This window comes from Pristis pectinata, chromosome 3, assembly GCF_009764475.1.
Source record: "Pristis pectinata isolate sPriPec2 chromosome 3, sPriPec2.1.pri, whole genome shotgun sequence".
NCBI lineage: Eukaryota > Metazoa > Chordata > Chondrichthyes > Rhinopristiformes > Pristidae > Pristis > Pristis pectinata.
In genome coordinates this window covers 102528283-102550271 of record NC_067407.1, presented here as the reverse complement: position 1 = coordinate 102550271, position 21989 = coordinate 102528283, and the positions used below count along the sequence as shown (strand labels likewise).

At 40.5% G+C, this 21989-nt stretch overlaps 1 protein-coding gene across 1 annotated transcript in view; it reads left to right on the top strand.

Moving 5' to 3' along the window:
* The window catches only part of LOC127567999 (spectrin beta chain, non-erythrocytic 1-like), a 211368-nt gene that overhangs the window by 26395 nt on the left and 162984 nt on the right, over positions 1-21989 (top strand). Inside the window, 1 exon segment of the mRNA XM_052011244.1 lies at positions 17610-17696. The gene's annotated coding sequence lies outside the window, so the exon portion shown is untranslated.

The window sequence follows — 21989 nt, the reverse complement described above, 5'->3', positions numbered from 1 at the left end:
GGTCAGAATGACAAGAGGTCTTATAAACTGAGGGTATGATTCTAAAAGAGCTACAAGAACAGAAAGAACTGGTATATATGCTGATAGTTTATTGAAACTAGCAAGGATGGTTGGGAAAGTTATGAAATGCTGGTTTGACCATAAGTGGATTAGTGTGTCCATTTCTGGGCACCGTACTTTCAGAAAGCTGTCAAAGCTTTGTTGAGGAGTGGGGATGGAGAGAAGAGATTTTTGGGAAGAACGATGTGGAATGCACTGCCAAGGGTTGTACTGGAGGCATGCTCAGTTGTTTTATTCAAAGTGAAGCTAGATAAGTATCTGAATGGAAAAACCTTGCAGAGCTTTAGCAAGAGGGTAGGGGAGTGAGATTAATTGGACTGCTCTTACATGGCGAAATGGACAGACTTGGGTCAAATATCCTTCCCCCTGATCTAAATGTTCTGTGCTTCTGTAAAGAAAACAGTATATGGACCTTGAATTTGCAATTGAAAATGCAGAGAGGAACTTTGAGCATCCACAGTAACTCTATTGTGAAATTGGCATTCATTTCAGGATTCATAAGAAATAGGAGCAGGAGTAGACCATCTGGGCCCTTGAGCCTGCTTCGCCATTCAATAAGATCATGGCTGATCTGGCTGTGGACTCGGATCCACCTCCCTGCCTTTTCCCAATAACTCTTAATTCCCCTACTATGCAAAAATCTATCTAACTTTGTCTTAAATATATTTAATGAAGCAGCCTCCAATGCTTTCCTGGGCAGAGAATTCCACAGATTCACTATTCTCTGGGAAAAGCAGTTTCTCTTCTTCTCCAACCTAAATCTATTCTCCTGAATCTTGAGGCTATGTCCCCTAGTTCTGGTCTTAGCCACCAGTGGAAACAACCTTCCTGCCTCTATCTATCCCTTTCATAATTTTGTACGTTTCTATAAGATCCCCTCTCATTCTTCTGAATTCCAGCAAGGATAATCCCAGGCGACTCAATCTCTCCTCAGGCTAATCCCCACACCTCTGGAATCAACCCGGTGAACCATGCCTCCAAAGCCAAAGGAAAGAGTATATCCTTCCTCAAGTAAGGAGACCAGAACTGCACATAATTCTCCAGGTGCATCCTCACCAGTACCCTGTACAGTTGCAGCATAACCTTCCTGGTCTTAAATTTAATCCCTCTAGCAATGGAGACCAACATTCCTTTTGCCTTCTTGATAACGTGTTGCACCTGCAAACCAACCTTTTGCGATTCAGGCGCAAGAATTCCCAAGTCCCTCTGCACAACAGCATGCTGCAATCTTTCACCATTTAAATAATAATCTGATATACCAAAGTGGATGACCTTACCAACATCGTACTCCATCTGCCAGACCCTTGCCGACTCACTTAACCTATCTATAGCTCTCGGCAGACCCTCTGCGTCCTCTGCACAATTTGCTTTTCCACTCAATTTAGTATCACCAGCAAACTTAGATACGCTACACTTGGTCCCCTCTTCCAAATCGTTGATGTATATTGTTGTAATAGTTACGGGCCCAGCAATGACCCGTGCGACACCCTGCTCACCAACCAGGGAAATGCCCATTTATCCCAACTCTCTGCCTTCTATTGGTTAATCAATCCTCTATCCATGCTAATATATTACCCCCAACTCCATGCATCCTTATAGATAAGTCTTTTATGCAGTACCTTATCAAACGCCTTCTGGTATTGGTTTATTATTGTCACTTGTACTGAGGTACAGTGAAAAACTTATCTTGCATATTGATCATACAAGTCAATTCATTACACAGTGCAGTTACATTGAGTTAGTACAGAGTGCATTGAAGTAGTACAGAGTGCATTGGAAGGTAAAAACAATAACTGTACAGAGTAAAGTGTCATAGCTACAGAGAAAGTACAGTGCAGGTAGCCAATAACTTGGAACGTCACAACAAGGTAGATTGTGAGGTCAGGGTCCATCTCATCATATAAGAGAACCGTTCAATAGTCTTATCACAATGAGATAGAAGCTGTCCTTGAGCCTGGTAGTATGTGCCCTCGGGCTCCTGTATCTCCTACCTGCTAGAAGAGGAGAGAAGAGAGAATGAGCAGGGTGGGTGGGGTCTTTGATTATGCTGGCTGCTTCGCCAAGGCAGCGAGAAGTAAAGACAGAGTCCAAGGAGGGGAGGCTGGTGTCCGTGATGCGCTGGGTTGTGTCCACAACTCTCTGCGGTTTCTTGCGGTCCTGGGCAGAGCAGTTGGAAATCCAAGTATGCAACATCCACCTGTTCCCCCTATCAACTGTGCTCATTATATCCTCAAAGAGCCCCAGTAAATTCGTCAAACAAGTCTGCTGTTTCTGAATCATGAGTCATCTGCCTGATGGAACCACTTCTATCCAGATGTCTCACAAATTCTACCTTAATGATAGCTTCAAGCATTTTCCCAACTACAGACGTTAAGCTAACTGGCCTATAGTTACCTGCCTTTTGCCTACATCCTTCTTTAAACAGTGGCATGACATTCGCTGTCTTCCAATCTGCTGGGACCTGCTTAGAGTTCAGAGAATTTTGGTAAATTATCACAAATGCGTCTACTATAACTTCTGCCACTTCTTTCAGTACCTTGGGATGCATCCCATCAGGACCAGGGGACTTGCCTACCTTTAGGCCCACCAATTCGCTCATCACTACCTCCTTTAGTGACAGCAATTGTATCGAGATCCTCACCTCCCATCGCATCCGTAACATCTCTCTTTGGCATGTTAGACATGTCCTCCACCGTGAAGACTGACACAAAATAGTCTTTCAAGGCCTCGGCCATTTCCACATTACCCAATATTAATTCCCCCTCCTCATCTTCCAAGGGACCTACAATTCATCAATTTCAATTTCCAGCTATCACTTACCAGCCTCTGTCTCACACCCTCCCTCCCACAGTCATGAGTGTATAGAGAGTAGAGTAGAGGGCTGAGGACGCAGCCTTTTGGGGCACCAGTGTTGAGAATAATCGTGTCGGAGGTATTGCTGCCTGTCCTCACTGATTGTGGTCTGTTTGTTAGAAAGTCAAGGATCCAGTTACAGAGGGAGGTGTTGCATCCTAGGTCTCAGGGTTTGGTGACAAATTTACTTGGGATTATTGTATTGAAGGCAGAGCTGTAGTCAATGAACAATAGTCTAACGTAGGTGTCTTTACTGTCCAGATGCTCCAGAGCTGAGTGTAGGGCCAGTGAGATGGCATCGGCTGTAGACCTGTTTCGCTGATAGGCGAATTGCAATGGGTCCAGGTTGTCTGGTAGGCTAGAGTTGATGCATGCCATGACCAACCTCTCAAAGCAGTTCACGATGGTGGATGTCAGAGCCACTGGTTGGTAGTCATTGAGGCATGTTAACACCAGACTTAAGGACAGCTTCTACCCCACTGTGATAAGACTATTGAACAGCTCCCTTATACAATGAGATGGACTATGACCTCACGATCTACCTTGTTGTGACCTTGCACCTTATTGCACTGCACATTCTCTGTAGCTATGACACTTTACTCTCTACTGTTATTGCTTTCACCTGCACTACCTCAATGTGTTAGCTCGATGTAACTGCACTGTGTAATGAATTGACCTGTACGATCGGTTTGTAAGACAAGCTTTTCACTGTACCTCGGTACAAGTGACAATAAACCAATACCAAAACTATTATAATTCAGATTTTGCATTAATCTAATGTGTGTATTTGAATCTTTATCTTTTGCTCTGACATGATGAAAATGTTAGATAAAATTGTGCATTTTCCTTGTTTGCTGTGAGTGAGAATTCTTCAATGTAATTGGCTGTTTAGTCAGTGTAGTGTCATCACTGTTGCAAAACACCAGGGGTTCTTTGAACTGGCAGCAACTGATGATGGAAAAAGAGAAGCCAGTGAGGGTGCTTGTGGGCAGCTTTCTTCATGGCTATTGGCAAGTGGCATTGCTTCATTGCTGATTATAAAATCCATGCCTTGAACCTGTGGTTTAACAGTAGTAGGTGAGACTATAAAAACAGGTAATCTGTACTAAATCATTGTAAAGCACTGGTTAATCAGAACGGATCATTAATACCATGACAGAGAAAAAATTTACGTGAATACTGCCAGTGATGAAGCTGGGGCTGTTCTCTTCAGAACAAGGAAGCTTAAGAGTAGTGTTGATTAAGGTGTTCATAATCTTTAAGGGCTATGGTAGAGTTAAGGAGAAACGGTTTATAATGGCAGACATATGGTAACTAGACAATCCTTCTACAATTATTTTTCATTTGTGGGAGGGAAAATTTCTGTGAGTTTATGTTGATTTCATCTGTGCAAGAAGTATTTTTAATTAGACTAGTTCAATTTAATTTTTTTTAGACTTTTATGAGGATAGGATTGTTTGAAAATCCACAATCTGCAGTGAAAACCTTCTTTGTATTTGCTGTCTGTGTGGGAGGTTAGAAATGTTCAGCAGAAAAGATGACCGACCTGCTGGATAGTTCAAACCTATATTTATTTGTTCAGCATTCTCAAGTATTCAAACAACAGACATTAATTAAAGAATTGTGTCAATAGCCATTCATTTTTTAGGCCTCCCATTCCTGTTAAGCTTGCTGTTGGGCAGATATTTGGAGATACTCTAGCCATATAATCACTCATTATGTACACCATGTAGAATAAAGAGTAGTAATTATCAAATTGTTGCAATACCAATGTTATATAGTATATAGTGTACTGGTAAATAAAGGTTTGCCAGTACACTAGTTGTACTGTGTACTGGTTTCTACTTTGAAGGTTGCTTGCAATGTTGCTAGAGTTTTCCAATATGTTATCTCTTGTCAGACCTTTTCACTGCCCTGCATCTGGATTAAACAGTTTTGCTGTGCTTCAGATATTCTCTCCCTCAACCTGCTGTATAAACATGTGCTTTTATGACAAGAAAGTAATGAAAAAATATGGATTTTGAGGTTAACTGTGGTGATCTAGGGGATGTTTCTTAGAGTGGATTAATAATAGTAAATGTCATGAAAGGAGATGATAAAGAACATGGACTTGGTTCATTGTTCCTTGTTTGGTGGCATACTTGAGTAATTATGTGTCAGAGCTGACTGACTGCCCTCCTGAAATTTCCGTTGGAGGTGATAAGCAAAAGTATTTTTGGCTCAGTTACACTTGGATTTAAGAATGTGCTGCAGGGCCAAAATAGATTTTTACTACCATGGCTTAAGCATGAATTTTAATTTGTTGTTGCAGTCTTTTTGTTTGGCTGGCTGTTAACCACCCATCACTGCAAGTCTGCTGTGTTTGATTCTTAGCGTAATAGCCTGATGTCTCAAAGAATTTTCATAAAACAACTCATTACTGAATATTATATGGAGTTAGTGTGGAAATGCATGATTTGCAAATGATAAAAGTTTATAGTGCAGGAGCTAGCATTAGCATGGATAGAAGATTGGCTGGCTAAATAAAAATGGAGGGCAAGTTAAATGGGTCTTTTTCTGGCTGGCAAGGTGCAATGAGTAGTATGTCAAAGGGATCAATGGTTGGGCCTTGACTTGTCATAATTTATGTCAGTGCCTTGGATGAGAGCACTAGGGGTATGGTGGTTAAAATTGCTGATGACACAGAAAGAACATAAGTTGTGAAGAGGAAATAAGGAGGCTGCAAATGGATATCAGTGGATTAGGGGAGTGGACAAAGATCTGGCAAATGGGGTATAGTGTGGGAAAATGTGAATTTGACCATTTTGGCAATGCTATATAATGTAGCATTTGCTGTATAGTTACTGACGTACAAAAAGTTAACAATGCTTCATGCATAGTGCCAGATTAACTTGGTGAAAAATAGATCACTTCAGCACGATTGCAGTGTACCCCCATGTTATTGAAGGGTTGTGTTTTAAGAAAACTGACTGTATCGGGATTTTCAATAATGTGAACTTTTTTTTCCATTGAATCCCATGCTATAAGTGGAGATGTATTCCTATGGGAAGTTTTTCTCTCAACAGTAATGCCCCAACGGGTCCATGGTCGATAGGCAAGGGAATTTTGGTTGTATTGTTAACAGAAGAGAAAGGGTCGTTGTTTTAAATAACAAAAAATGGGTGTTACTTTATTTGATAAAGAACTGTTATACAAGTATCAATAGAAGAGATTGCCTCCTTGGTTTCCAAAGTAGTTCTAAGTGGCCTCCCACTGTGAACCAGCAGCTAGCCATCAATGTCTTTAGTAAACTAGTTCAGTTCTTTGTTTTTATTTTTTTGCATACATTCCATTAGAGTAAATTTTTATTGTGTATCTCAAATTCTTTTGGTAGTGATTTGTAAATTCCCTAAGGGCAAATTTCTGTTACCTGAACTGCTATAATGCAGCTGTACACTGAACTCCTGCTTTCTCATCCCTCCACATTCTCTCCATCTAAATTGGTTTGTTTATTATTGTCACATATACCGAGGCTCAGTGAAATTCTTTGTTTTGCATGCCATTCATACAGATCATTTCATCACATCAGTGCATTGAGGTCGTACAAGGGAAAAATAATAACAATGCAGAATATAGTGTTACAGTTACAGAGAAAATGCAGTGCAGGCAGACGATAAGGTGCAAGGCCATAACATGTGGTCAAGAATCCATCTTACCATACGAGGGGATGGGACCATTCAATACTCTTATAACAGTGGGATAGAAGCTGTTTTTTGAATAGCTGTAGAATTGTACAAAATTCAATCCACACATTCAATATAATGACCTGGAAACTGCAATAATGTAATTTCAGGGGGAAAAGATCTTTGGAAGTTATCAAATCAACATAGTCATATAGGAACATATCAGTTAGGAGAAGGGCTTGTCTACTTGGCACCTTGAAACTTTCCAGGCATTCAATGAGATCCTGGCTGATCTGATTGTAATCTCAACTCCACATTCCTACCTACACCTCTGAGAATTCACAGTCCTTGTGTTCCAAAACATTAGGTGATTACCATAACACCTTGATTGTGCAACAAATTGATCAAGGTGGTGAGAGATTGCAGAGGGATTTTTCTTCTTGGTGAGAATCCAGAACTAGGGGTCACTCATTAAAAAGAAATGGTGTCCATTTAAAAAGATGAGGCAAAATGTTTTCTCTCTGGGAGTTTGAGTCTTTGTCTCAAAGCACGGTGAAGCAGTCTTTGGATATTTTTAAGAGTTAGAAAGATTCTTCAGGAGCAATGCGGCTGAAAGTTTACAGGAGATTGGTGGGAATGCAGAATTAAGATTATATTCAGATTGGTCTTAATCTCCTCGAATGGCAGAGGAGGTTTAAGGTGCCAAGTTGCTTACTCCTAGTTCATTTATTTATTATGTGACTCTGTTGTTTCAGAAAAGTGATAACTTTATTGCATTTTCCAGTGCATGATTTTGTATGGATGGAATTTTGCAGGTGTTTCTTGGGATTGGTGTTGTTGGGGTGAATGGAGCAGAAACAATGTTAGAGAGCAAATCTGTTCTTTCACAAGTTAACATGATACTGTGAATCTATAATAATAAGACAAGTCCTGTAACTGTTGTAAAGTCCAGTAACCATTCAACATATATGATTTACTAATCTGGACAGTTTGAGGTATTTATGTATAAGTGTTGGAATTTTTTTCATTAGGTATTCCTCCATGGTGTTAGAATGGAACATTTCACCCTTTTATTTTGTTTTAATAATCTTCTTGAAATTGGCATCTCCCTCTTAAGTGTTTTCTCAGATATGTCCTTTTAGAAAATTAATCTACAGTGCACAACTCAATTTTATTTGTTGAAACAAAATTTATACCAGTCTTGTTCATTGACTTGTGCCAAATGGAAAAGAGCATTGCTTCCAAGGTATTATAGCCAAAAGCGTTGCAGTGACTCGCCACTTCTGTTTACTTGAAAATATCATTGTTGTTAAGCAGTGACAAAAAGAAAGTCTGTCAGAATTGTTTTGGAGCAAATTCTCCTTCCAGAATTATCTGGTGGTAATTAGTTTTTTTTACAAAGCCAGAGTAGGGACAGAAAGGTTTGTATTTATTTCCTATTTGAAATATTTTTAAAAAAAACAATTGGAATTTTTCAATTACTTATATCATTGCTTGAATTGTTTATTTAACCTTCTGAAGTTGAGTATAAAGCACAGATGAATTGTTATAAAAGAGTAACTGTGGATATGCTAAGATACAGTGTCAGCATTGGAAAAACCTTTGCCACATCCTTATGATTTACTGCTTGCATACCAACTATGAATTAAATCATGGGCATTGTACATAAGGTGCTTTTGAATTAATGATGAGAATGTGTTTCCTGAGTGACTATGGATTAAAGCTTCATATCCGATGTTATCTTTGGCCTTGTATTTTGTGGCATTTGCCATCTGCTACTAATCTACACTCCAAGCAGAATGCCTGGAATACTTCATGTACTTGATTAATTTGTACGCGAGGAGTGAAGTTATTTACAGTTGTTAATAGCTTTGCTTTACTGCATCTTACAGTCAGTTGATCTGCAGTGTGAAATATTTCACATATTCTTCTGTCCTCATTGTTGTGAGAACTTGGAGTCCTCGAGTTTCAAAGTCTTAACTGAATGCCAGAAAATCTGTATTTATGTGACAAACTGATCAAAATAACTTCCTGTTTCTGATGCTGAAAACAAAAACTCTTGTTGAATGCTTATAGAGAAATAAAAGGTTTAATTTAGTTTTATTAAGTGGGATGAACTATTTCAGATGGTTTCTGGAATTTTAATTGAAATATAATAATGTATACAGAGCAAAGGAGTAGTTTTCACACTTTAGTATGGGAACCCTTGTAAACATTGATGTCAGAGGAACCTGTATCCTAACTTTTTTATTGAGCACATAGTGAAACAAAGTCAAAAAATAGAAAAATCCCATTGACTGCAGTACAGATCTTTCTTTAGGAGCACCTTTGGATCCCTTCATGAAATCTCCGTTTAAAAGCCATGGTATGGAGAATTGACGTTTTGGAGAAATGATCTTTAAAAGCCTCTGCTAATATAACTTGGTGCAAAATATTTTGGATTTAAATGTAAAATCAGAATGCCTGAGCCAAATGGTAATAAATTCCTTTCTGGAATGTTTTGAGCATATTATGCTTCTCAAGGTGAAAAAATATTCTGGCAGAGAGTGGAACATTTTTCCAATTTTTGTGCAAATATCAAATCAAGTCCCAGTTCACAAACTGGTCATCTGGTGAAAATTCTTTAACTCCCCTTGCATTATTTGACTGGGGAAATCCAGTTTGAGGTGACTATAGAAATCATGTTGTCCTCTTAATTCCAAGAATAATACATTTTTAAGGTCTCAGATTAACCACAACATTTGGATAAATTTTCAGTGCCTTAAGAAATACTTTAATATCATTACCATTCTTGTTTTTCTTTCAGTACAGCATGTCACTGCAGTCTTTTTTCTTCCAAGTATTTGAGTACTACAAATGCAAGCCTGAAAGTTCCTAACTTGTAGGTACCTGTACGAAATGCAAGCTTCTCACGCAGAAACAAAACTTGACATAATTCATTTTGGATTTGCCAGAATCTGATCCCATAATGGTCATGTGGTATTGTAATACTTACTTTCCTGTGCTTAATCTGTTTAACCATCTTGTGTATCCCTGAATTCCTTTGCCCCACCACTGATGGAGCATTTACACAGCACCCAGCTGCCTGACATCAGAGCCAGAGTTCATTTTAAAGCAATTAGAATTGCATTTGCATTGATAGTACCTCCTGTAATCATTCAGCTCAGTGAATTTTGCACGTGATAATACAAATGTCTGCCACTTACACATCATAAAAATGTGACTATTTAAGAAGTAGAGTGCAGGAATCCAGCTCTTTGAAATGGACTTAAGAGCAGATACTTTTAAAAATCAGAGAAACTGCAGCATACAATTTTCTTTCATAAAACTTGTGAAGGAAAATAGTGAATTATAAAGCAAACCATTAATTTGATTGACCATCTAATCTCCCAGGTTCTGACACTAGAATTACAATGGAAGTGCTATTGTATGAAACAGAAATTTTCTTGCTCTGCTGCCAAAATAGCTATAGTGATCAATAAGTAAGAGAAACCGAGGACTGCAGTTGCTGGAATCTAGATGAAAAATACTATCCTGCTGGAGGAATTCAGCAGGCCAGGCAGCATCCTGGGAGAAAAGCAAGCAGTCAACGTCTTGTGTCAGGACCCTTCTTTAGAACTGAAGATAGGATAAGGGGAAGCCTGATATAAAGGAGGGAAAAGCAGACCAGTGATAGGTGGACAAAAGGGGGGAGGCGAGATGGGCACAAGGTGATCAATAAGTATTTTATTTTCTTGATTTGCTTTGTTTTATATGGGTACATTTCCAAAGTTCCTCTCGCAGTGTTCCTTTTCTTCAATTGCTAAACAACACCTGACAAGTCAAGCTGCCGCACAGCTCTGGTGACCCAAAGTTTGATTCTGACCTCCAGTACAGTGTTTTTGGGGTTTGCACTTTCCTCCAGGTGCTCTGGTTTCTTCCCACATCCCAGACATATGCTGGTTGGTAGTTTAATGGGGAAATATAAATAGTTCCAACTGTAGGTGGATTGTAGGAGAGTCAGTGGGTGAGGGGAGGGAGGTGGTGATGAGAGAATAGGTTACAGTGAAATGCAGGGGATTGGGACCAACAGGAATGGATTTTGCTCGTTCTCCCTATGATTTGTGTGGATTTCTTCCAAGTGCTCCAGTTTCTTCCCACATACCAAAGATGGATTGGTAGGTTAACTGACCAATTTAAATTCCACATGGTGTAGGTGAGTGGCGGAATTTGGAGTGAACAAAATTGAATTAGTGCAGGATTAGCACAAGTGAGTGCTTGATGGTCAGCAGCAAAGAGCACATTTCTATGACTCAGTGGACCAAATGGCCACCTTTTATTAAAAAAAATCTGAAGTTATTAAATCTGTCTGAATTGAGAACAGAGCAAACTTGACTCTAATTTTAACCTTGCTTGACAATATTACAAAGTCTATTTGCTGGAACTGAGCAAATTTGAGATCTACTTGTGGACCTGATGTTTAGTACCACATTAATGAGTGAATGCGAAATATGAATCGAAGAAGCCAGTGTGGTTTATTGGCCTGTGTTTGCTTAGTAAATAGTGAGCAGTGCTACTGGGATTAAACACAATTCAGAAAGTTATCTTTTCATTTGCACATTATAGCCCTTGAATTTTATCTAACAACCAAATCAAAACTTTTTGTTACTAGCTTCCACATTGGAAAGCAAGTTGTTTTATTGGCAATTTTAAGGTTGTACTAGAGAGGAATGATGTGTTTTCTTCTGATGAGTGATTGATCTTACAGCTCAGACTGCATCAAGGTGGGATTTCATTAATGGAAATAACAATGACATTAATATAATTTTGATGGTGTTAGTTGAAAGGCAAATCTTGGCCTCTTATGTAGATTGGTGGAACCTCAGACATATCTCAGCTAGAAGTCTCTACACTGTACTAATTTATCAGCGTGGATTATGTATGTGAGTTTTTAATTGATGGTTACTCCCATATACTTCTGTTTCAAAAGTACAAATACTGCTGAACCAAGCTGCAAATTCAAGCTGATTTTACAGAAGTCAGTTTTCATACTTCTACAAGCTTGAAGGATACCAGATGGCTTTAGTATCTTGAGCTAATACATTTCAAATTCAGGCTGAATGGTTAGTCTTGTGGTACTTAACATCCTGCTAAATTTGCTGAAGTGAATGCCTGATCTTTGAATGGGATGGAATGGAATTTAGGGAGCCTCATGAAATCTTAAGTTTCATTAATTTGTATTCTACCAGCCTACGTATCCAACACATCACTTGCTACCACTTCCGCCATCTCTGAGATCCCACCACCAAGCATATCTTCCCCTCCCTACCCCTTTCTGCTGTTTGCAGGAACCACTCTCTGCGTGACTCCTTAGTTCACTCCTCCCTCCCCACCCGTCCTGCTCCCACCCTGGGGACTTCCTGCTGCCCCCACCGTAGGTGCAACACCTGCCCCTACATCACCTTCATCTAGGGACCCAAACAGTCTGTTCAAGTGAGACAGATTTACCTGCACTTTCCTTAATATCATCTACTACATTCGGTGCTCCAAGTGTGGCCTCTTCAACATTGGCGAGACCAAACACAGACTAGGTGACTGTTTCGCAGAACACTTGCATTCTGTCTGTAACCACGACCTGTATCTCCCTGTTGCCAGTCACTTCAACTCCCACTCCATTACAGATATGTCATTCTTTGGCTTTCTCCACTGCCAGAAGTCCAAGTGCAAACTGGAGGAGCAGCACCTCATTTTCCATCTTGGAACCTTGCAGCCTAACAGTATGAACATTGAATTCTTCCAATTTAAGTAATCTCCTCTACCCCCACCCCCAACCAACCATGCCTCTTCTTCCCTTTCCTAGCCTCTCTTTTTTTCCCTCTTTACCTTTGACCCATCCCCAGGTGGATCTGCTCTCCCCTCCTTCCCTGCACCTGCCTATCACTACCTCTGACCTGCATCTACCTATCACCTCCCTGTGCCCACCCTGCCTCCCCTCTTTTGTCCACGTATCACTGCTCTGCTTTTCCCTCCTATGTATTGGGCTTCCCCTTTTCCTATCTTCAGTCCTGAAGAAGGGTCCTGACCCAGAACATTGACTGCCTGCTTTTCTCCACAGATGCTGCCTGGCCTGCTGAGTTCCTCCAGCATCAGTGTTTTTCATCTAGATTCCAGAATCTGTAGTCCTTAGTTTCTTTATAATGATGAATTTGGACTTCATTGGAATTTTTTAATATGGAAAACAATAGTAATAATATTTTCCTTTTCCAAATGTTCAGTCTTTTAATACAGTAACAGGGAGAAAAGATAGAAGCACAATTACGTCAAAGCTACTTTGGCATCGAAGATTAGTAGCTTGTGCTTAAGGGCTACATATGGAATAAATTTGTGTTAAAGGGCTATTTAACGCAACCAGATTTGTATCACTAAAAGCTCACTTTTAATGTCTTACATTTGCATTTACATTACACCTTTAATGAAAAATGCCCCAATTGACTTCACACTGTAATCAAACACAAAGTGAAGTTGAGGCAACAAAGCAAACATAGGGAAGGGGAAAGTAAAGGTTTCTTGGAGATCAGTTTTAAAAAGTGAAGAGATTTGGGAATGTAATTCCAGAGCTTGGGGCTTTGGTATTGCCAGTAGTGGGGAAAGGAAGTGGTTTTTTTGCCTTCGTTGGGGGCAAGTTGGCTTTCCTGAGGAGTCCAACTACTAATCCCTCAAGAAGGGAATCAAGTGCATTTTTGAACTCCTTATTGACAAGGTACTCCCATAGTACTGTTAGGCATGGAGCTCCAGGATTTTGACCCAATGACAAAGGAGGGCTATGGTAATACGTACCCTAGTCAGGATAGCGTGTGACATGATGGAAAACTTAATAATGCCTTTAATGCTGGATTAAGAGATGCTGGAGAATAAGCCTTGGTGAGTAACTGCAGTGCATCTTGAATATGGAATGAATAGCCTGAGCTGTCAATCTAGAAGTATTTTGGAGAATACTTCTCATTTGTTCGCAAATTTTTGTTGCCATCCTCTCTCTGTATCATGAAGTCATGCAAGCTGTGATCTTCACTAACAGATCCACTGTAGATCAAATCCCAATGCAGAAGAGTTAAGCAAGGCTATGCCATTGCACCAACCCCCTTCCTAAAAATCTTCCTTTTGGGGTGAGGCAGATGTTACTTCACCTTACCCCTAAAAGTGTCTTACTGGAGTGGAGTTAATCTTTGTGAAGAGTGGGAAACTGTTCAACTGTTGCCTCCATTCCAGAACCTAGGTAATACCAAATGCAGTCTACAAAATTGAAAAAGGTACAAGCTGCTTCACAGGAAAGTATATTGGGGTAGTGGGGAGGGAGGAAGTAAAAAGGACAGATATTATACTTCCTGTAGTTGTATGGGAATATGCTGAGGGATGGGGAATGGTTACTGGTGGAGAGGGAGGAGGAAACCATTGTGTTCTGGAGGGAACAACTTCAGAATACTGAGAGTACAAAAAAGGCAGATCTAGCAGATGATGGCATCATTTTGGAGGATTACCTACTGAGCGTGAAGGCTGGTGCTGTGAAAAATGAAGGTAAGGGGAATTCTAACATGATTCTCAAAGGAAGCAAGGAGGATGTGAAGATAAAAGTTCAGAAATAGAAAGGACTTAGTCAAGGGCTCCTGTCAGCTTTGAAGGCAAGAGTTAGTGGGTCTGTTAGTCCATAAATTTAATGCACCAAATTCAGTGAAACATATCTGGTGGTGTGTGTTAGTCAATCTTTGTGCTTGAATGTTCTTCAACTCTTCTGAACTATTCAAGTATTTAAATTCAGAAGCAAGTTTCCACTTAAGTCATATCTATTAATGCCTCCAGATACCCTGCTATGAACACAATGTAATGGAATAGTCTGCTACCCCTACCATCCCCGCCCCCCAACTTTCCTTAGCCCTGGACCCAACCTGCAAACCACACAGTAAATGTTCGATCTTGATAAATGAAACATTTATTGGAAGAGTTTTATTGCAGTTACTGAAAATTCCATCTTACAAGGTGAGTGAAAAGTTAATACAGAAACAAGATTGAAGTGGTAGCCAAAAACTCATTGCCAAAACTACTTCAAGCAACTATGCAAATAGTAATTGAAAATAATTCTCATCATTAAGTAATCATTAGTGAACTTTGCTGTTTGCATCTTTGGTGGTTTGAAGATTCAAGTACAGTTTTGAATTATAAGTGTATCAAAATGCTTTGGCAAGAACATGCTTTTATCCACCTGATCCTTGGTCAAATATTTAGAATCAATTTGTAATAATGTAAGTAGTAAAAATAGCAGGCAGTATCATTGTTGCAGTTTGAGGTTGGCTGTTATAACCATGGTGCAATTTATGCACAATTCACAAGTTTTATTGTAACTACAATTTCTATTGTCTACTGAGCTTATTTTGCGACAGTGTGAAACAAGGTTTTGCCCTCTGCAAATGGAGATTCCTTTTGTTTTAATATTTCATTGTATTAATAAGAACAAAGTGACATGTAGAATTTACAGTACATTAGGATCCATGCAGCCCCTCATTTAATACAGACATGGTGGAAAATATTATGGAAAGTGAGAAATTAAATAACTACTCCCCATCTCCACTGCTTCCCTTGTATGTTCCCCCTCCCTCTTTTACAAAAGCTACAGGAGAGAGAGAGAAAGTTATTTTTTGTGGGGATGGGGATTAGTAAATGAAAATAATTGCTGAAGTAGTGGACAAAAGATTTTTGTGCTACATATATTATATGTCACTACACTATTTAGTCAGTTCTTCCAGTCTACAAAATAGATCAAACTAGTATACTGTCATAGAGTCCCCTGCATTAAGTTACAGGCTAATCTTCAACTTTGTAAACAGATCTTGCCATTGCTGGGAATTGCTCTGTTTTACCATAAAGTTAGTGAATGAGTTTAGAACCATGGTTTGTAAATGTTAGTAAGTCCATTCTTCCACCACATGGTTTTGTTGTGCACTGTGATACAATAGAATTGCTTTCAATTGGAGACTTGAAAGAAAACCTTTTCTCCAAGTTTCCAATGTATTGAGAAAAACAAATCCATAAATAACATGATTTCTGTTTTGTACCATCTCCCCCCCCCCCCCCCACCCCCCACCCCCATACATTTATTTGCAATAGACACCTAGTAATATTTAGTTTTGTGCTTGGCAGTTAAATTCTGTTAATCCAGGTGAAGTTGAGCAGCATTTGTTTGGCGCAGGGGGTGGGTGGAGAGAGAAGGAATTGCTGATCTTAAGTTAAAACCTTGCATCAGGACTAAAATGTAACCAATTGCACAGGCTCACTTGATTTGCACGTAACATCATTAAAACACTGAGGGTGCTAGCAGAACTAAGGGTGGATAAGTACTTTGCTGGAGAACCAATAATGTGAATGTACCCCCATTGTATCCAGCAAGAAAGATGAGACAAAGCAACTGAGTTTCAATGTGAAAATTCTCCAATCCAATCCCAGTTCACCCATTCAGCTTTAATAGAGATGGATTAGTATGAGAAACTAATCTACTCTTGAAGTGGCTCGTGACTGAAACCTGTAAATCTCCAATTTAACTCAAATTAAATTGTTATCAGGTAAATAGAAGCTAGATCCACAAACTTACAGCCTTTAATGTTCTGCCTGTACTACAGACAGCAGGTTTTAAAAAAAAAATCAGGTTAAGCAGACCCCTTCCCCCACTTCTCTCAATGATTGACTTAACCTTCAGTCTATAGCAGAGTCTATTGTCATATGCACAAGAACATGTATACACAGGTGCAATGAAAAACTTACTTGCAGCAGCACAGGCAGATAGCATCATATAAGCAGCATCCATAAGAAAACCAAATTAAGCATAAATTATACACAATTTTACAAAGAACAAATGGAACAAAAAGTCCATTCTAGTGCAAAGTGATCATAGTGTTGCTCAACTGTGCTGATAAGGGTTTTGCTGGTTGGTTCAAGAACTGAATGGTTGAAGGGAAGTAGCTGTTCTTGAACCTGGTGGCATAAATGTTCTGACCAATAAACTTTCTTCTTTCCTCCACTGCCTCACTGGCTACCTTCCCCAGCCTTGAGTAAATATTAGTGTCATTGTTGTTAGCTTCAAGGAGAAAGTAAGCTGACATTTAGAAAGAGTATTTAACCCAAAGCAGCATGCATGTCATTTGCCAGGTTTGTGGCAAGGAATGGCAAGAGATCATACCTGAACAGACTGCACCTTTGGGCTTGTCTGAAGGGTCTCAACCCAAAACATTGACTGTCCATTTCCCTCCATTGATGCTGCCTGACATGTTAAATTCTTCCAGTTGCTTGCTTTTTCCTCTAGGTTCCAGTATCTTCAGTCTCTTGTGGCTGCAGTTTCAGGTTTATTCTCTAACTATATCTGCAGCCAGTAACCGCATTCAAATGATGCACTCAATAGAAGTGAAAATGACTACAGAACTACCTTGCCACTGGACCTTTTCATGCCTCAGCAGGGGATGTCACTTCAAACACAAAACATGTTTTTGTTACTGAATTGCACCATTGCTCATTGGTATGCCACATTCAACACTGGCATCTTGTAGGGATCTGGATCAGATTTTACTGTTCCTTGTCCAATCCCCAAGTACAAGGCATCTTTCATTGCACTTCTGGCATTGTCAACTTGGTGACAATTCTTGCTGCATTTTTCTTCTTGAAATGTAATCACTTGTGTAGAAAAAGTTACTGCAGCTTAAATGATCGAAATGGGTATCCTGTTTGATTCTTGTATTTGATAATTTAGGATTTATCCCAGTGAAGGTTAGTGGCACTTGACGTAGCTGAACATCTAGGTCTATTTGAAGTGAATTGTTAAAACATTTGGTGAGCCTCATTTCTGGTATTTGGCCTCTTACTGTGCATTAATTGATTTCAGTAATGAATGCTCTTTTGATATTGAATTGTAAGAGAATTGAGAATTATTTTTTTGATACAGAAATTTGATTTTTTGTGGTAGATTACTGGCTTCTGTATAATGACAAGACTGATGCAATCTGCATTCTTGTTCTTTAGAAACCATCCAAGTGACAACAGATCAGTTTCTGCTTGAACCTACAGACAACAATTCCTGCAAAATAGTGTCTTAACTTGCTATCAGAGGTAAGTGAAAATATTAAATCAAAAATGAGTTGAATTTCAGACTAGCCATGTGGAGGTCCAATGCATCCATGTATAATCCTAAAAGTATACCTGAAGAAAAATAATTGAAAAATTGCTTGGGTGATCCATTGTCATACCATAATACAAGAAATTCATCTGACTTCTGTACCCATGATTGTACATGATACAGTTTGATTCCCATCAAACTACTTAAACTGAAGTCAAATAACTAAACACAGCTGCTGTAGGCTTTGGGAATTGATTCATAAGATCCTCACCTACAATGATTTGGTCATGCCAGTGGTATTAAAAACATTACTATCATGTTAAATCAGAGTGCTGACCACTCTTACACCATGTCACATGTATCACATAGCACTATCTATCTATCAACTTTACCAATAAGTGGTTTCTGATCCCTGACAGCCTCTCCTCACCCCACCTGTGCCAATTTATTACTGTGTTGAATTGACCATCAGGGAGGGCAGCAAATATTGTCCCCTTATTCAAAAGAGGTGGTAGGGAGCGTGCAGGGAATTACAGACTAGTGAGCCTTGCATCTGTGGTGGGTAAGCTGTTGGAAAGGATTCTAAGAGATAGGATCTGTGAGCATTTAGAGAATCATGGACTGATTAGGGACAGCCAGCATGGCTTTGTGAAGGGAAGATCTTGCCTCAAGCCTGATAGTGTTCTTTGAGGTGACCAGGAAGATTGATGAGGGTAGTGCAGTAGATGTGGTCTACATGGATTTTAGTAGTGTTCGACATAGTTCCACATGGTAGGCTTCTTCAGAAGGTCAGGGGTATGGGATCCAGGGAGGCTTGGCCATGTGGATTCAGAATTGGCTTGCCCGTAGAAAGCAGAGGGAGTTCATTCAGATTGGAGGGCTGTGACTAGTGGTGTCCCACAGGGATCGGTTCTGGGACCTCTACCTTTTTGTGATATTTATTAATGACTTAGATGAGGGGGTGGAAGGGTGGGTTAGCAAGTTTGCAGATGACACAAAGGTTAGTGGTGTTGTGAATAGTGTGGAGGGCTGTTGTAGCTTAGAGGGATATTGATAAGATGCAGAGCTGGGCTGACAAGTGGCAGATGGAGTTCAATCTGGAGAAGTGAGAGGTGGTACACTTTGGAAGGACAAACTCCAAGGCAGAGTACAAGGTTAATGGCACGATTCTGGGGAGTGTGGAGGAGCAGAGGGATCTGGGGTTCATATCCACAGATCCCTGAAAGTTGCCTCGCAGGTGGATAGGGTAGTTAAGAAAGCTTATGGGATGTTAGCTTTCACAAGTCATGGGATCGAATTTAAGAGCCGCAAAGTAGTGATGCAGCTTTACAAAACCCTGGTTAGACCACTTAAAGTACTGTGTCCAGTTCTGGTCACCTCATTACAGGAAGGATGTGGAGGCTTTAGAAAGGGTGCAGAGGAGATTTACCAGGATGCTGCCTGGATTAGAGTATGGATTCTGAGGAGAGACTAAAGGAGCTAGGGCTTTACTCTTTGGAGAGGAGGATGCAGGGAGACATGATAGAGGTATACAAAATATCAAGAGGAATAGATAGACAGCCAGCACCTCTTTCTCAGGGCACCAGTGCTCAATACAAGAGGGCATAGCTTTAAGGTACTGGGTGGGGAGTTCAAGGGAGATGTCAGAGGGAGGTTTTTTTTCAGCCAGTGTGGTTGGTGCTTGGAATGCACTGCCTGGGGTGGTGGTGGAGGCTGATACGTTGGTCAAGTTCAAGAGATTGAAGGAGGAAGGGGTTAGATCATCTTAGGAGAGGTTTGAAGGTTCTAATTGTCTCCAAGTTAACATAAGAAGCAGATCTTGTCGTCTTAGAACTGAGATCATGAGAGAAAATAAGGGCCTGAATTAACTGCAGAGTTTCTGCTGTGCATTCTTTAGAGGTAGTGCATGGTGTACTATAAATGTACATCTTGGCACCACTGCTCAGCACCATCAACTGTCTTTGTTTTGCAGCTGCTTGAGGATTATGACACCCTGTGCAGAAAAGTATTATTTCACATGTGGCAGTGGGCCTTGTGGATGACTGAGGTGGGTTTGTGGGATCAGGAGGCAAGTAATTTGTCACAAGGCACCCAGCATGTGCTCTGGTTTTGAAACAATGATCCAGTTGATCCAGCTACATTCCTGATTCAAGATGACCCCTTTGAATGACAGGAGAGTCAGGGACTTGGAAGGCACAGTTAGTTAAAGAAAGGGGGACGATGGCTTGTTGGAGATGGTCTCACCTAGCACTTGGATGACATGAATGCTATCTGCCAAATGTTGGCTCAGGCCTGGGAATTATCCACATAGTGACTTAAAGCTGGTGTGGGCTTCGTTATTGGAAATGTGAATTGAACTGCAACCTGCCAAACCAATAGGCCTACTCTTGGCCTCACAGATGAAATAATTGATTTTTCAATCATTGAAATAAGGGATTTTTCACTGATGAATAACTGGACTATATCAGATTTCTTTCTAAGCTGCATGTCCACTCAGCTTTTTTGTGTTTGATCCACATCATTGAGCAGGGCAGCAGGTAGTGCTACTATCGTGCAGCTCCAGAGACCTGCATTTGATCCTGACCTCTAGTGTAGTGTTTGCCCATTTTCTCACCCTGTGGGTCTCCTCTGCATTTCCTCCCACATCCCAAATGTGCCAGTTGGTAGGTTAATTACTACTGTTAATTATCTGCACTGTAATAGGGTAGCAGAAGAATCAGGGTGGAGTTAGAGCACAACACTGCAGTACAGTACAGGCCCTTCAGCCCACAATGTTATGCCAACATTTTATCCTGCTCTAAGATCCATCTAACCCTTCCCTCCCACATAGCCCCCTATTTTGCTATCACTCATGTCTAACTAAGTCTTGTAAGTGTCCCTAATGTATCTGCCCCCCCCCCACAACCTCTGCAGGCAGTGCGTTCTACGCACCCACCACTCGCTGTGTAAAAAAAAACTTACCCCGACATCCCCCTTATACTTACCTCCAATCACCTTAAAATGATGTCCCCTCGTGTTAGCCATTGTCACACTGGGAAAAAGTCTGACTGTCCACTCAATCTGCACCTCATCTTGTACACCTCTATCAAGTCACCTCTCATCCTCCTCTCCAAAGAGAAAAGCCCTAGCTTGCTCAACTTGTCCTCAAGACATTTTCTCCAATCCAGGCAACATCCTGGTAAATCTCCTCTGCACCCTCACTAAAGCTTCCACATCCTTCCTATAATGAGGCAACCAGAACTGAACAATACACCAAACGTGGTCTGACCAGAGTTCTATAGAGCTGCAACATCACCTTGCAGCTTTTGAAATCAATCTCCTGACTAATGAATGCCAACACTCCATATGCCTTCTTAACAACCCTATTGACCTGTGTGGCAACCTTGAGGGATCTATGGACGTGGACCCCAAGATCCCTCTGTTCCTTCACACTGCTAAGAGCCCTGCCATTAACCTTATATTCTGCCTTTGAATTTGATCTTCTGAAGTGATTCACTTCACATTTATCTGGGTTGAATGCCATCTGCCACTTCTCAGCCCAACTCTGCATCCTATCAATGTCCTGTTGTAATCTACAGCAACCTTCTACACTATCCACAACACCACTAACCTTTTGTATAATCAGCAAACTTACTAACACACCCTTCCACATCCTCATCCAAGTCATTTATAAAAAAATCAGAGCAGGGGTCCCAGAACAGATCCCTGCAGAACACCACTGGTCACTGACCTCCAGGCAGAATACGCTCCATCTACCACCACAGTCTATGGGTGAGCCAATTCTGAATCCACACAGCCAAGTTTCCCTGGATCCTATGCCTCCTGACTTTCTGAATAAGTCTTCCATGAGGAACCTTATCAAACACCTTACTAAAATCCATGTACACCACATCCACTGCTCTATCTTCAATGTGCTTTGTCACATCCTCAAAGAACTCAATCAAGCTTGTGAGGCACGATCTGCCCCTCAAAGCTATGCTGACTGTCCCTAATCAGCCTATGCTTCTCCAAATGTCCATAAATCCTGTTTAAGAATCTTCTCCAGTAATTTGCCTACCACTGAAGTAAGACTCTCACTGGTCTGTAATTCAAGGTTATCCCTACTCCCTTAAAGGAATAACATTTACCACCCTCTAATCATCTGGCACTATTCCTGTGGCCAGGGAGGACAAAGATTGTCACCAAAGGTGCAGTAATCTATTCCCTAGCTTCCCGTAATAACCTTGGATACTTCCTATCCAGTCCTGGTGACTTATCTATCCTGATGTTGTTCAATAGTTCCTGCA